This window comes from Kogia breviceps, chromosome 11 (genome assembly GCF_026419965.1).
Source record: "Kogia breviceps isolate mKogBre1 chromosome 11, mKogBre1 haplotype 1, whole genome shotgun sequence".
In the NCBI taxonomy this organism is placed as follows: Eukaryota; Metazoa; Chordata; class Mammalia; order Artiodactyla; family Physeteridae; genus Kogia; species Kogia breviceps.
The window spans coordinates 72319956-72337320 of NC_081320.1; the positions used below are offsets into that span (position 1 = coordinate 72319956).

The 17365-nt window shown below is 38.3% G+C and overlaps 1 protein-coding gene across 1 annotated transcript in view; it reads left to right on the top strand.

The window, feature by feature from the left end:
* CDKL4 (cyclin dependent kinase like 4) overlaps positions 1-17365 on the top strand; it is a 102064-nt gene that overhangs the window by 84359 nt on the left and 340 nt on the right. The window lies entirely within an intron of this gene.

The following is a 17365-nucleotide window of genomic DNA, read 5'->3' on the forward strand; positions in this document are numbered from 1 at the left end:
AGCCCTGAGAAAGAGGGAAATCCTGCCATTTGTGACAACATGGAAAGACCTAGAAGGAATTATGCTAAGTGACATAAGTCAGAGAAAGACAAATACTATATGATATCATTATATTTGGAATCTAAAAATGCTGAACTTGTAAAAACAGAGCAGAATGGTAGTTATGAGGGCCTGGGAGTGGGCGAATTGGGGAGATGTTGGTCAAAGGGTACAAACTTGCAGTTAGAAGATACGTTCTGAAGATCTGATGTACAGCATTGTGATTATAGTCAACAATACTGTGTTATATACTTCAAAGCTGCTAAGAGACTACACCTTAAATGTTCTTACCACAGACAAGAAATAATTACGTGACCTGATGGAGATGTTAGCTAACACCATATTGCAATATCAAGTGTATCTAATCATATTGCAATGTATCAGGTCAACATGTTTTATACCGTACATTTATACAATGTTATTTGTCAATTATATCTCAATAAAAAAAGAAGAAGAATGCCAGCTAATAAATGTTCAATGGATGATGGAAATTTACCATATTGCAACCCCAGTGTTATAATTCATCTAAGCAGGGATTATCTAAATCAGTTCTCAAATGTCAGTGTGCTGCAGAATCACCTAGACACTTGTTAAAACACAGATGACTGGATGGCATCCCCAGAATTTAGAAGGTCTCAGGTGGGGCCCAAGAACTGGCTTTTCTATCAAGCTCTCAAGTGATGCTGGTTCCAGAAATATACTTTGAGAACTACTGATGTAAACGATTGGGGGATGGGTTGTTGAGGAACAGGTTATTCACACAAACAAGGGTTATTTAAATCAGAAAACACTTAAAAGGAAACAAAAAGAAATGAATCAGAGTGGGAGAAATTACCAACATTTTTTTCTGACTAAATTCAGATACTGTTCATGTTGTTATCTGATCCTGGAATCTCGAGATCTGAAGAGGGCAGGCCTTCCCTAAAAAGCCAGGCAAGATCACATCTAAACTTTAAGAGCTTTTTAGGACCAAGGATTCTATTTCTATTTCCACTATTAACAGACTTGTTTGACCTTGGGCAAGAACTTGGCTTTTCTTTAGGCTCTATCTAGTTTAGTTACAAAATTAGGATCTTGAACTAAGTGTTTTCCATGGGCTTAATGGCAGAATGTTACAAAGCCTGAAGAAATTAGGCTGGAAAAAATGACTGCATCCTGCAGCTCTGAAATCAGAAAATAGCAATACAGAGACACCATCTCTAGTGAAAATTATTTTTATAACATTGCATCAGGGATTTCTTTTTCTAAGAAAGATGCTTATCTTAGCATCTTAGCAATATAGATTTTAGAGGAATGTGAACAAGAAATATTGTTAGACAAGTGTTAAAAATCAATGTTGCTGCAGCCAGTCTGCATTATATAGGGGGTTAGAAATCACTTTACTCTGCAGAAATAAGTAAGTAAATAAATAAATTACCACTTTCTTGCTGGATGTAAAACGATAAACCACTCTTGTCAAGTTTTGTGCAGTAGTGAGGTAGCTTAAGGGAGACCTGATCAGGAAAAAAATAGGTTTCTTTGCTACCAACTCTCTGTAAAAGGCAGCTCGTTTATAATCATTGCAGTTTAGACAGGTCCCATGTTTATCTCCTTTATAGACTCTCCATTCCAGTCTTGAGGCCATTCTGAGGAATAAATGGAGTTGGAGCTAGGATGGGCGTCATTTGAAGGGTCCTCAAAGACCATCTTCTCTTGACCACAACAAGGAAAACACGGCAAGGACCACCAGAAATACACAGTGACGTGCAGTTCCTATCCCTGAAGTGTAGTGCCAAGCATGTAGAAAGCTGGAAATACTGAGACTTTGTAAGGCTGACTACCTCAGATTTGCTGTGCTCGTTGTGGACTGCATGTGGATCACAACTTCTGTATAAGAAGGTTATAGCTAGTAAGTGTTGATGTGAAACTTGCAAGCAGCTCTGCTGGATTCCTATCAGAAATCCTGCAAAAAGTCAGCCACCTGGGTTCTAATCTGCTGTTAAAAGATGAAGATTTAGTTGACCTTAATAAACCTGTCCTGTGTCCCATCCATGAGTAATGCTCGTAGTGGGCTGTGGCTATATCAGACTTCCTGGAACACGCTGCTCTCAAAAGAGCTGATGTGTTCACATAATCTGTGTAGGGCTGTGATTTATCATTTAATCTTTCAGTTGTATTCTGTGGTAACCACAAATTAAATTCAACCAAACTCGGGTCCACCAAGTGGGAAAAGGGGTAGAGGAGAGAATAATCTTGTTTCTTTTAGTAATTTTTTATTTGGATTGTGTTTTTTTCTGTGTTCCATATTAAGGGCTTTTTTTTTTTTTTTTTTTTTGCTTTGACTTGGAATAACTTCTCAGAGCATATTGCTTGGTTAAGTAACTTGAAATAGACATTAGAATTGCAAAGCGTCTCATGAATTTGCCAGTCCTTAGAGTGGAATCAAATAGCCTTAATGTAAAGGGCAGTGAATGCATGGGGCTCGACTTAGGAGCTGCTAAAGCCTCCTCTAAATCAGGTCTAAATTGTATAGAAAACAGCGGTGGAAAGAGTATGGTTTCTGTTCAGGCCAAGGGATTCACTGACCTGTCCTTACAACGTCAAAGCAATGTGAGCAGAACCTCAACTAAAACCCACTTAACATTTCATGGATCTTGCATGATCTTTGACAAGAATTCCAGATATACTTGTGCCCAAATGTTTAAGGTATTAGACATTCTGTAGATGCAGTGATTGACTAGCGTAGCTCTCTAACCAACCCTCTGGTGTGTCTTTATGTTGTTCATTTTGAGAGTCAGGGGCAAAAGAAACAGATGTAGCACTTCTGTTTTTAATAATTATGCCTTAAACTATCCGGTAATTTTTAGTCCTGAAAAGGCACATGAGGAAGCTACCCAGAATTACTGAAAAGTCTTTCCATTATAATGAGATAGTCTGGTAATTTCCTAGTTTTGTATCTTTGATTCAACAAAAATATTTCAAAGTGGCATGGGACCACTTCATGCAGAGTCTGGGTTTCTCTGTAATAAGTTCTTTTGCCAATTGCAGGAGTTGCAGGCTTGCTCCTGGCAAGAGTAAAGCAAACGGGTGAGTCGAACTAGCCTGATGTGGGAACATTTTCCTCTAGGAGTTCAGTCTTGATAAAAGTGTCAGTGCAGGAATCACACTCCTTGGGACGGTTACAGTATCACCTGACAGGACCTGCCAACCATATCTGGGCAACAGTGTTGGCATTATTTGAAGTGGCAGGCAGGATGCCTACATCCTGATGTGTTTGTGTGAGTAGCTGAGCCAGCCAAGGAGAGGTCGGATGATTGAGAAACAAGGGATTTTTGATTAAACAGAAGACTTCATCTGAGAACCAAAAATCTTAACAAATAATCTTTTGGACCTTGAGCCACATACTTCCCCTGAAAAGTATGCATTTTTTTTCTGCAAAATTTTGTTGGGGGTTATGTTATTGAGGGATGAACTGAGATAAATATGTGGAACTGTTATTTCATGGCATACTGTCCTAGAAATCTGAAGACCTGCAGGAGATTTAAAAATTCCAACCCTTGTTATAACTTTTTAAAAGACGGTGAAATTACCAAAATGCACATGAATCAAGTTTTAATATACTATATAACGGGTGGATGAGGCTGTCCATTGTACCATTTTTTCTCTGAATTCTCAGGCATGGTTTGGCAATGCAAGAACTCTGTAACATTTACAAAGTCAATAAAAAGTAAATATATGGAAAGAAAATACCATCATCTCTCTAGCTCCTAGCTTTTTACATGAATTACATCAATAAAGATACTTTCAGCCAGGAAAGGGCAGCTCATCTTGATGAACATGCAATGGGAGAAGGGTGGTTCCCAAAGGAAAACTTTCACAGGAAGAAGCTGGGAAAGAGACTGGACAGGCGAAAGTAAGATTGCATGGTTCAGTGAAATGAGAATCTCTCAGGAAACAGGAGTTTGGAGTTAGGCTGTAAGGCACTTGGGAAGTAAAACTTGGGTAAGGAATAGGGAGGTAGATCATAGAGAAAGCCAGGGTGGAGTGAAGTTGTGGGCAGCTTGAAGGAAGGGCCTGTCTGTAGGGTGACCCAGAGAAACTGGGCTTGCTTTCAGTTTTCCTTATGTTGCAAGTGGATTATAAATATCACTTTCAGAAAAGCTGATAAGGCCAAAATGCTGCAGTTCTGGGAAACACTTTTGTGAATTTTTACCACATGTTCCATGACTTTTTACCACCAACAATTTCATGAATTTTTACTTCCACCTCCAGCTACTTCACACTCTTCTACCCCACCAAGATACCCTTTTGTCACCCTCTGTCATAGCCATATGTTATAGAGGTAGGAAAGGAGGGCAAAGCAAAGCCCTCAACTGTAGACCCACTCTTCTCGGTCTGCAGTATCCTTAGCTTTCATCTCCAAGGGGCCTTGGAATTCCCAGAGTCTAGCTGGGCTGCTACCTTTGAAATAAAAGCTCTAACCAGATGTGCCCGATTGAGACCCCAGGGGGAGAAGTGTGTCTAGTCTTGGGCTCACCTGCATTCCATGATAATTATATTACAACAGAAACACATAATTAAAGACATTCCAAAGTGCACTGACACATACACATTAATTTCTTTGACTTTAAGAAAATGTCTTGGGCTTCCTTCCCTGGTGGCGCAGTGGTTGGGAGTCCGCCTGCCGATGCAGGGGACGCGGGTTCGTGCCCCGGTCCGGGAGGATCCCGCGTGCCGCGGAGCGGCTGGGCCCGTGAGCCATGGCCGCTGAGCTTGCGCGTCCGGAGCCTGTGCTCCTCAACGGGAGAGGCCACAGCGGTGAGAGGCCTGCGTACCGCAAAAAAAGAAAAAAAGAAAATGTCTTAATATTTCAAAATCAAAAAGATTTGTAAAATTGTAGAAGATAGCGTTTTCCTCCTTCTGATGGTGTTATACCATGCTAAATTGACTTAGCACGGCTGTCATTTTTGTGAGACTCAGTAATGGTCTCATTTTTTAGAGCATATAAGGTGCCCCAGTACAGAGTGGTACCTGCATAGATCACGAACATGGAAATGTGGTTTTGGTTTCATGAACTTAGGCCAAGGTTCCATTTTTCTAGTACTGAGTTTTAAAGGTAGGAGTTGAATTGTGACTAATGATCCTGTTTACCGCCTACAAACAAAATGCTGAAGAACCAGAATGGAATTGAGCAAGGGAACCTGTTCAAGTCAGAGCCTGCCGGCAGCCCAGCTGGACCTGACAACAGCCTTACACACCGGTGTCCTTCGAAAGATGAAAGAATTAGCTATTGGAACTTTCCTCTCTTGAACAGTCTCCTTTTTCAAAAAGATAAATCTGAAACAGCAGTGTACACCCAGTCCTTGGCATGAGGAAACCGGGACGGAGTGAAACAAGTATTGACCTTGGAGTCAGCTGACCACTTTGCACTGGGTGATGGAGAGGAGTGCGCTTGCACTAGCTAAGCCTCAGTTTTCTCCTCAGAAAAGTGGGGATACTAACACCCACTTCATAAGCTAAAATATAAGTAAGGAAGCTAGGAGTTTGGAAATGCTCTAAAAGTGTTCGTTTCCTTTTGCCTTAGCCAAACCAGTTCTTCGAGAGTGGAAGCTCAGGGTGATAGAGCATGGTCTGAGCATTCAGAATGGAGAAGGCTATGGCAGAATGAGGGAGCTCCAGGTTGATGGTTTTGATTTTCTTAATAAAAGTCAAAATTAAGAGCAAAAGGGAAGTGGAAATGGGTGAGGGAAATAAGGTATAAGAAAAGAGGGAAAGGTGTAAGTTAGGCGTTCTGAAGAGTTTACAAGAGATTTGGTAGACTTCCCAGTGACAGTGAGTGCCCTTTGGAGGCTTGTGATCCTGAAATTAAGGTGATGCCTGCTATATGGTTCTGTAGCACAGCTCAAGTGCACATGTGCACACACAAACTCGTGGATGTTTGGGGTTATCTGAAGCCAGACTTTTTGCAAGGCAAGTATGGTAAAAGGAGAGAGGCAAGGCAATGCAGAGTATTTTCAAGGGAGTAATCATAGTGGTAATCATGGAATTTAAGCTAAATAGGAAAGAAGAAAAGACAGTAGGAGACCCCTGAAAATGCAATGGAGCAGTATGGATATTTATTCCACTTCTGGTATAAATTATGTTGCCTTTACCCTTAGAAGGCCAATTTTATTTTAAAATAATAATTTTTAAAAATCTCCCTCACATTAGCAAACTAAATCCAGAAGTTTATTAACAGAATAATAAATACAACATGAGCAAGAACAGTTTATTCTAGGAATATATGAGTACTTAAATATTACATCAACAAATGAAAGAAAAATAACCAAATGACCACATCATTAGATATGGTATCAGTTATCTATTGCTGTGTAACAAACCACCCCAAACTTTGTAGCATGAAACCACTTTGTTACACTCATGGATTCTGAGGGTCAGTAATCAGGACAGAGCACAGCAGGGACCATTTATCTCTGCTCCACAATGTCCAGAGCCTGACTGGGAAGCCTCAAAGCCTGAGATGACTTGATGACTGAGGGACAGAATCATCTGGAGGTGTCCTTACTTGTTTGGCACTTGATGCTGGCTATTGGCTGGGACTTCAGCTGGGCTGTCAGGTGGAAAATTTATACATGCCTCTCTGGGTACGTTCTCCATGGGCTAATCTGAGCTTTCTCATAGCATGGCTGATGGGTTCCAAAAGTGAGCATCCCAAGAGAAGAATATAGAAGCATGGAATTTTTATGATCCAGTTTCAAAAGTAACATAGTATCACTTCTGCCATACTCTACTTGTCCAGGCAATCACAAAGATCTTTCCAGGTTCAAGGAGAGATGATATAAACCCCACAACTCAATGGAAAAAGTGTCAAGCCTGTGGAATGGGAGATAATGTTGTGACATCTTAATAAACATAATCTGCTACAGATATTAAAAAATTGTTTTCTCAAATCCAGTATCCCTTGCCTTTTTAAAGCTCTTCTCAAAGGAAATAGAAGTGTGGTTCTATATCCAAAATAATTGAAAGAAGGATCTCAAAAAGATATTTCCACACCCATGTTCATAGTAGCATTATTCATGATAGCCAACAGTTAGAAGGAAGCCGAGTGTCCACTGACAGATGAATAAACAAAATGCGGTATATACATACAAAGGAATACTATTCAGCTTTAAAAAGGAAGGGAATTCTGACACACACTACCATACGGATGAACCTTGAATTCATTATGCTACGTGAAATAAGCCAGTCACAAAAAGACAAATACTGTATGATTCTACTTATATAACATAACTAGAGAAGTCAACCGCATAGAAACAGAAAGTAGAATGATGGTTGCCAGGGGCTGAGGGAAAGGGGAAATGGGGAGCAGTTATTTAATGGGTACAGAGTTTCTGTTTTGCAAGATGAGAAGAGTTGTGGAGATTGATTTCACAATAATGTGAAGATACTTAACACTACTGAACTGTATACTTAAAAATGGTAAACTTTATGTATGTGTATTTTATCACAATTTTAAAAAAAGAAATAGAAGGGGACTTTCTGGCTATGCTAAAGAATACTGTGGCAGACATTGCATACTGGTATGCTCTAGAATGAATGCACAGATGGAAGATAAACAACTCTGTTTCCCAGGCTCTCTTGTGGTGAGGGCTCAAGATGTGATTTGGGTCCCATTAAACAGAAGCACTCATGTGAGGCTTTGATTTGGAACTGAGTCCTCTGTGGAGAAAGGCAGTGTGCAGAGCATCTGCTTTGTTGATGTTGACTGCAGTAGAGGTGGCAAGGTTCTGGAGCCAGCTGCTATAGCAGCAGCTTATTAATTTGGCAGATGACTTCTTGATTCAGTGGCTTTCAACATTGGTGGTGGAAGCATTCCCAATTTTGGTCAAAGCAAAGTGGTTATGGGGTCCAGGAGTTGCCTGGGTCCTGTTCCTCCCACCTTTATGAAGAGCCTGGAGGCAAAATCATCATGATTTGCATATAAAATGATTGTAAACAGAATCAAAGACACTGAGTTAAAAAGAAAAGTATTGGAACTAATGAAAGAGTTAAATAAGGTAGCCAGATTGAAGTCAACTATATTTTTTTAAAAAGCTTTTTCTTTAACTCAACAATAATCAACTAGAAGTGTAATTTTAAAATCCCATTCCAAATGACAATAAAAGTTAACAAGAACAAGGAATAGACGTACAAGAAATGTGCTAGACCCATTGGGTACATGGGTTCCATTTTGGTCCTTTTTTCTCTGTTTCACCTTCAGAATATGTTCCACATTCTCCTAACTAAAATTAATAATCAACTAAAAGGAATATTATAACAAAATACTTCATGAGGACTGTTTCCCCTGAAGTCTCAGTCATAAGAAAACCTATTTTTCCATGATCAGCTGAGCAAATTAAAATTCAATTCTTTAGTTGTTATTGTTGTTTCTTATCCCTAGGTTTTATTGCTTTGTTTTAACTTCTACGTTCGAGTTAAGAAAACAAAAAGTATACACACCGTAAATCAAGGCTAACTTTTTCATGTTTAAACAAGGGAGGTTAAGAGGAAAACAATTCTGAAGTAGCAGTGCTTCTGCCTCAGGGAGAGAAAGTTTTAATATAATCCTTATGAAACTGTGATCCTGGCATTCGCTTCATAAGCCATGCATGTATAAGTAATTTTCAAAGATTTAGGGAAATCAACCATTGCACAAAGGATGATGGGATATGTTATTTTGTTTTTGTGTTCTTTTTCTCTCTCTTTCTTTTTTCAGAGTTGCTCGTAGTTTATTGGCCAAAAAAATGAAGAGATTTTTCTCGCTATTTCTTCTCTCTCAGAAGCAGTCAAAGAAGAAGGATAGATCTGAGGAAGTTTGGAAACTTTAGCTATATTTTTCATAAACTCTGTTTAAGGAACATAATCAAAATTAGGGTAAACTGCAAGCTCTTAGAGATTCAGAGCTATATTAATTTCTGTACATATGAGAAAGAAATCAGTTTTGAAAATTATCAATGTATTTCTAAAATCAATGAATTTCAACAGCTTATATGGATGCATCATGATTTAAAATATCAGTTGATGTCCTGCAAAACAATTTCATATACAGATGTATCAGTTGGGTCTGCTGGGAAGCAGAAACTGAGATGATGTTAAGAGTGCAGGAGGCTTATTGAGAAGTAACATCTGTGAAAGGAAAAAGAAGGAAGCTGGAGTGGGCAGAGATGCCATCAGACCACAATACAAATCTGCCAACAACTCAGCCATTGCAATGGGGCTCCAGAGCAAAGATTGCCTATTAGAGGAGTTCTGCATTGGGTGGAAATTGCCAGTCTCTTGTTCCACTATCTTGCTGAGTCATTGATTGGGGCCGCCTCAAGCAGAGTAAGACCTTGGCCTCAAAGCTGAAGGAGACTTGAAGGAGTTAACTGCTAGATGCTGTCAGCTAACTGCACAGTCCTTAAAGATGGGCAAGGAGTCCTTTCCTTTTTTTTTTTTTTTTTTTTTTGCCACACCATGGGGCATGTGAGATCTTAGTTCCCTGACCAGAGGTTGAACCTGCACCCCCTGGAGTGGAAGCACGGAACTTTAACCACTGGACCACCAGGGAAGTCCAAAGGATTTCTTTCTTGAAGGGGCATCTGAGCTACACAACATCTCCATGTCTGCTACAACAAGTTAGCTTCAGTGTTACATACAAAACAAATTATGTGCTGCATCCTTACAATTTTTTATTTTTAAAAATGATATGGATGTAAAACCTATAAACAACATCAGTTTTCAAGAAATGCCAACTGACCAATTGACCTGATTTGTTCTAACATTTGCTTTATATACATTCTTGGAAGAAAACAGGGCTTTTGTAGGTCATGTGTGTTTAATAAAATCTAGGGAACTCCACTAGTATGGCAGATCATTAAGCTCTCAATGGGGTAACAACCTTGATATACAAAGAATTGACAGCAGATTTATTTGTGCAATAAATTTATCTGTTGTAATTAAGCTACATGCTTTACAAAATGAACATGGAATAAGACGATAGTATTTAAAAAATCACTTGTCTTATATAGTTCATAAAGCACTACCACATCAAGGCATGAGGTATGACTTCAGAGAAACTCAAAACATTATTTCATAGTCCTTATAGATACTAATATAATAGGAATAGTTACTATTAGATAACTAACTAAAATTTTCTCCTTTGTCTTATTATTACTATACCACTCCTAATGAGCACCCCTAAAGACATTAAGAACATTAAATAATTAGCCCTCTAGTTTGTCAATATTTATCAAAATTGCAAAATACTTTCCCATTGGCCCAGCAGTCCTTCTTCAGGGAATTTATCCTCAGATATACTTGAATACAAGCCAAATAATTTTACTTATTCCACCACTGTTTATAATCAAAGGTTAGGGGAAAAACCCAGATGTCCCTCAGAGGAAAATTAATAAAATAAATTATTGTATATCCATTTAATAGAATTATATACTATAAAAACATTAGAGTGTTCTCATATATGGATTTGGAGAAATTTTTAAGATAAATCATTAAGTGTAGAAAAAAGGTGCAAAAAAGTGTTTGCTACGATTTGTTAATAAAATGAGAATGTAAGAGTATATATTTTTAGACATAATAAATGAGTTTAGCAATGTTGCAAGATATAAGATAAATTTTTAAAAATCAGTTGTATTTCTATATACTACTAATAAACAATATGACAATAATATAAGAAAACAACCATTTACAATAGGATCACAGAGAATAAAATATTTAGGAATAAATTTAACAAAAGAAGTACAAAACTTGTACTGCAAAAACTGCAAAACATTACTAAAAGAAATTAAAAATTGTACGAATGGAAAGACAGCCCATGTTCATGAATCAGGAGAGTCAATATATTTTTAAAATTAATTATTTATTTATTTAGGCTGCACCAGGTCTTAGTTGTAGCACACAGGATCTTCATGGCAGCATCAGGTCTTAGTTGAGGCATGAGGACTCTTAGTTGTGGCATGCATGTGGAATCTAGTTCCCCGACCAGGGATCAAATCCGGGCCCCCTGCATTGGGAGCATGGAGTCTTACCCACTAGACCACCAGGGAAGTCTCTCAATAGTAAGATGGCAATACTTGCCAAATTGATCTATAGATTCAATGCAATCTCTATCAGTATCCAAGCTCTCATTTTTTCAGAAATTGACAAGCTGATCATAAAATTCATATAGAATTACAAGGGACCCAGAATAGCCAAAACAATCTTGAAAAAGAATAAAGTTGAAGGACTCACACTTCCATATTTCAAAACTTACTACAAAGTATAGTAATCAAGACAGTGTAGCACTGGCATAAGCTTAGATAAATAGATTGATGGTAGAGAATTCAGAGTCCAAAAATAAACCTTGACATTTATGTCAATTAATTTTCAGTAATGCCATCAAAACAGTTCAATGGGAAAAGAATAGTCTTTTCAGCGAATGGTGGTGGAGAAACCAGATATCCATCTGCAAAAGAATGAAACTGAACCCCTTCATCACACCATACACAAAAATTAACTCAAAATGGATCATAAACCTAAATCTAAGAGCTGAAGCTATAAGACTCAGGAGAAATTATAGGGATAAATCTTCACGACCTTGGGTTAGGCAAAGCCTTTTTAGATATTTCACCAAAAATCACAAGCAGCAACAACAAAAATAGATAAATTAGACTTAATCAAATTAAAACCTTTTGTTCTTCAAAGGACACATCAATAAAGTAAAAAGACAAACCATAGAATGGGAGAAAATATTTGCAAATCATGTATCTGATAAGAGACTTGTATCCAGAATATATAGAGAACACAACTCAATAAAAAAAAGACAAATAACCCAATTAAAGAATAAGCAGAGGCTCTGAATAGACATCTCTCCAGAGAAGGTATACGAAAGGTGAATAAGTACATGAAAAGATACTCAACATCATTAGCCATCAGGGAAATGGAAATCAAAAGAAAAATGGCATACCACTTCATATCCACTAGGATGCTTATAGTAAAAAAGATATACAATAACAAGGTGCCGGTGAGGATATGGAGAAATTGTAATCTTCATACATTACTGGTTGAAATGTAAAATGATGTAACCACTTTGAAAAACAGTCTGGCAGTTCTTCAAAAGATTAAACATAGGGTTACCATATGCCCTAGCAATTCTACTCCTAGATACAAACCCAGGAGAAATGAAAACATATGTTTGTACAAAAACTTGTACACGAATGTTTTTAATAACATTATAACCAAAAAGTATAGTATAACCAAAAAGTATAGCCAAAAAGTGGAAATAACCCAAATGTTCATCAACTGATGAATGGATAAATAAAATGTGGTTTAGCCATACCATGGAATGTTATTCAATAATAAAAACAAATGAAATACTGATATATGCTGTAACATGAAGGAACCTTGATCTTAGGCTAAGTAAAAGAAGCCAATCACAAAAGACCACATTTTGTATGATTACATTTGTTTGAACTCTATGGAATGGGCAAATCTATGGAGGCTGAAAGTAGATTATTGGTTGCCTGGAGCTGTGGGAGTCTGGAGAGAAATGGGGAGTGACCGCTAGTGGATATGAAGTTTCTCTTGAGGTGATAAAAATACTCCAGAATTGATTGTGGTAATGGCTGAATAAATTTGTTTATATACTAAAAAAAAGCATCGATCTGAATGCTTTCAATTGTGAATTGTATAGTATGTGAATTATATCTCAATAAAGCTGTTTTTAAAATTAACTTATGTTTGTACAAGTTAGTACTATTACGAAGAGTGAAAATAACTTTATATTGGAGAAACTTGCTTGACTCCACCTTGACCAAGTAATCAACATTAGCATCACTACTGATGGAATGAACTGTCATCATGTCCCCCCTGATGTGATACACTCAGGATACCACACATTTGCTATTCGTATCCAGAATACAAAAAGCTGAATCTTATCATTGGAGAATTTCAGACAAACCCAAATTGAGGGACGTTATAAGACAAAATGGACTGTCATCTTAAGAAATGGCAATACCATGAAAGAGAAGAAAGACTGAGGAACTGTTCCAGTTTAGAGGAAACTAAAGAGACACAAAAACTAAATGCAATATATGATCCTGCACTGGATCCTAGATCAGGAAAAGCAATCTCTGTAAAGAACATTGTAGGGACAATTGGTGAAATTTCAATAAGGTCTGTAGATCGGATGATAGTATTGTATCCATGTTAGCTTTCTGAATTTAATAATTTTATTACAGTTAGGTAAATATAAGTCCTTGTTCTTAGGAAATGCACACTGACTCACTGAAATGTTTGGGGCAGAGGGGAATGATGTGTGCAAATTGGTCTCAAGTGATTCTGAAGAAATATTAGACACACGCACTTATGTATGTGTGTATATATGTATGTGCGTGTGTACATATGTATGTGCATATGTATGTATGTATGCATGAAGAGACAAGGACAGAGATAGAGACAGAGACAGAGAGGAAATGATATAGCAAATGGGGTAAAATGTTAAAAATTGGTAAGTCTGCATGAAAGTTATATGGGAAACTTTGCCCTATTTTTTTAAAAAATAAATTTATTTATTTATTTTTGGCTGTGTTGGGTCTTCATTGCTGCGCGCGGGCTTTCTCTAGTTGTGGCAAGTGGGGGCTACTGTTCGGTGCAGTGCACGGACTTCTCCTTGTGGTGGCTTCTCATTGTGGAGCACGGGCTCTAGGTGTGTGGGCTTCAGTAGTTGTGGCATGCAGGCTCAGTAGTTGTGGCGCACGGGTTTAGTTGCTCCGTGTCATGTGGGATCTTCCCGGACCAGGGCTCAAACCCATGTCCCCTGCATTGGCAGGTGGATTTCTAACCACTGTGCCTCCAGGGAAGTCCCTCTGTCCTGTTTTGAAACTTTTCTGTTAAAATATTATATTTGTGTCTGCTTGTGTTGCAGCAACAAACTCTGTAGGAATATCTAAGAAACTAACAAAAAATGGTTACCTGCTAGGGAATTGGAGAGAAGCACTATAGCTGATGGGCAGGGTGAAAAAGACACTTCATGAATCACGTGGATGTATTACTTATTTGAATTTTTAAATGCCAAGTTATGTTTTTAAATTAACCTTTGAATATCTTTGAATTACATACCATGGTTACTCATATTCAGATATTGAACTCCTTATACAGTGGGTGCTCACCTGATGAGGTTACTTCCCTCTGGACTCACATTATACAAGTTGTTTTAATAGGTATTAAGTAACTTGCTTAAGGCAACAGAGAGCAATAAAGGACTTGAGTTGGTTGACCTGAGTTCAAACCAAAATGTAGCCCTTATTCTCACTCTTCAGTTGCCTTTCCAACCCTTAGTATCTGAGACCGAGAAGCTTTGGAGATGTTAGCCTTTTGCTGCTGCGGAGAGGAGGAGAAAAGAGAAACTGGCAGTCAATACAGATGCTTCATGTGATTTGTCTTTAAACTACTGCCTACTTGTGTCTACTTCTAGCCTCTTCCAACTCTGATCTATAATTAAGAGCAGGTAGATTTTATTTCTTAAGTGCATTACTGAGATTGTCACAGTCAGTTCAGAATTGGCTATGAAACCACTGTGCCTTCTCTCTATTGGCCCATTGTAGCCATCACCCCCCTCCTCTGTGGGTACTGTGTGTTTGTAACATATTATGCATACAACAAAGAGTGTATGTGTTTAAATTTTAAAATAATAAGATGAACAGTTGTGTACCTACTACTCAGGTTAGAAATAGACCATTACCAGTATCTCATTAGAACCTTGTATAAAACCTCCCCAGTTGCAAACACTTTCTACACTATTTTTTCCCTACAATTTGCTGTATATCTTAAAGATCTCTCCATATGCATACAACGTTCACAACCACCATTATGAATTCAGTATTATTTTAATGTTTTGTTATAATTTGACCGCTTATGTATGTATCCATAAAAATATTAGTTTTCTAATGTTGCATAACCCATTACTCCACAACTTAGTGGCTTAAAACAACACACATTTATTATCTCATAGTTTCTGAGAGTTAAAGATTTTGAAATGGATCATCTGAGTGCTTCTGGCTCAGAATCCCTAAAAAAGTTGCAGTCAAAATATTCACCAGATTTCAATTATCTGAAGCCTTTACTGAGGCTGAGGGATCTATTTCCAAGACTGTCAGTGAGGGCTTCCCCTAGAGGGTTGCTTGGGTGTCCTCAGAAAATGGCAGTGATTTCTCCCAGAAGGAGAGATGAGAGAGAGAGACAGTAAAGTGACCACGTCTTTTAAGACTTAGCCTCAGAAGCCACATACATAATTTCTGCAAAATCCTATTTTTGCAGGTGACTATTGCCTAGAATTATCTATTCAACATGGGACTGTTACCTATACTGGGGAAGGAATACCAGGCAGTAAGGCTCATAGGGCCATCTTAGAGGTTGGGTATCACAATAAATAACATACAACTCAGTTCTACTTTTTTTTTTTTTTTTTGCACCTTATATAGTGAGTCATATAGTGTGTAGTTTCCTATGTGTCTTGTGTAGTGGTTTTTTTGTTTGTTTTCTCTTTTTTCCTTTGGAGGTTCACAGGCACATTTATATATTATCAGTGTTATTTTTAAAGGATTTACCTATGTTGATGTGTGTCTTAGGTCTTTTGGGCTGTTATAACAAAATACCATAGACTGAGTACCTTATAAACAATAGAAATTTATATCTCACAGTTATTTTTTTTCCTTTTGCGGTATGCGGGCCTCTCACTGTTGTGGCCTCTCCCGTTGCGGAGCACAGGCTCCGGACGCGCAGGCTCAGCGGCCGTGGCTCACGGGCCCAGCCGCTCCGCGGCATGTGGGATCTTCCCGGACCGGGGCACGAACCCGTGTCCCCTGCATTGGCAGACGGATTCTCAACCACTGCGCCACCAGGGAAGGGAAGCCCTCTCACAGTTTTTGAGGCTGGGAAGGCCACGATCAAGACACCTTCAGATTCAGTGTCTGGTGAAAGCCTACTTCCTGGTTCATAGATAACAGTCTTCTCTCTTGTCCTTACATGGTGGAAGGGGAGAGGGCTCTCTCTGCAGTCTCTTTTATATTGGTACTAATCTCATTCGTGAGGGCTCCACCTGCATTTCCTTACCACTTCCCCAAAACCCAATTTCCACATACCTTCACATTGGAGATTGGGATTCAACATATGAATTTTGGGGGGTTCATAAACATAAACTGTGGTTCATTAATTTTTGCTGCTCTATAGTATTCCACAATTTATTTACCCATTCTACTGTTTATGCTATAACAAACAATGCAGTGAGGAATTTTCTTTGGGATATATATGCTATGGGAATAAATCTATGTCAGTTTGTACAGAACATGCCCATATTCATGTTTCAAGAAAAGAAATAGTTATCTAAAGTGGTTTTAATCATTTATTTTCCCATGGCAGTGGATGAGAATTTTAATAGCTTTACATCCTTGCCAAAGCTTAGCATTGTTCAACTTATAAGTTTTTGCTAATTCAATGGGCATGAAATCATATCTCATTGTGGTTTTAACTTGCTTTTCCCTGATTACTAGTGAGGTGAACATCTAACCATCATTATCTCCTTTAAAGTAAACCACCTGGGGACTTCCTTGGTGGCACAGTGGTTAAGAATCCGCCTGCCAACGCAGGGGACATAGGTTCGTAGCGCTGGTCCAGGAAGATCCCACCCCACATACCGTGGAGCAACTAAGCCCGAGCGCCACAACTACTGAGCCTGTGCTCTAGAGCCCATGAGACACAACTACTGAGCCTGCATGCCACAACTACTGAAGCCCGTGTGCCTAGAGCCTGTGCTCCACAACAAGAGAAGCCACTGCAATGAGAAGCCCGTGCACAGGAACAAAGAGTAGCCCCCGCTCGCTGCAACTAGAGAAAGCCTGTGTGCAGCAACGAAGACCCAATGCAGCCAAAAATCAATCAATCAATCAATCATTTATTTATTTATTTAAAAAATAAAGTAAACCACCTGTCCTGGATACTAATTCTTTTTCGGTTGAGTTGCAACTACTTTCTCCTACTTAATGGCTTGTGCTTTCACTTTTTGTATGCCTTATTTTGATTTACAGAGGTTCTTAGTTTTAATAAAATCAAATTTATCAATCTTTCCCTTTATGGTTTGTGTTTTTTTGTGTATTGTTTGAGAAATCTTTTCCTACTTTGAGCTCATAAAGATATTCTTTATTTTCCTTTCACAATTTTATAATTTTGTTTTTTACATTTAAGTCTTTTATCCACATGCGGTTGTTTTGTGTCGGGTGTGAGTTAGGGATGTAATTTCACTTTTCTATATGTATTTATCAACTGTGCATATTTC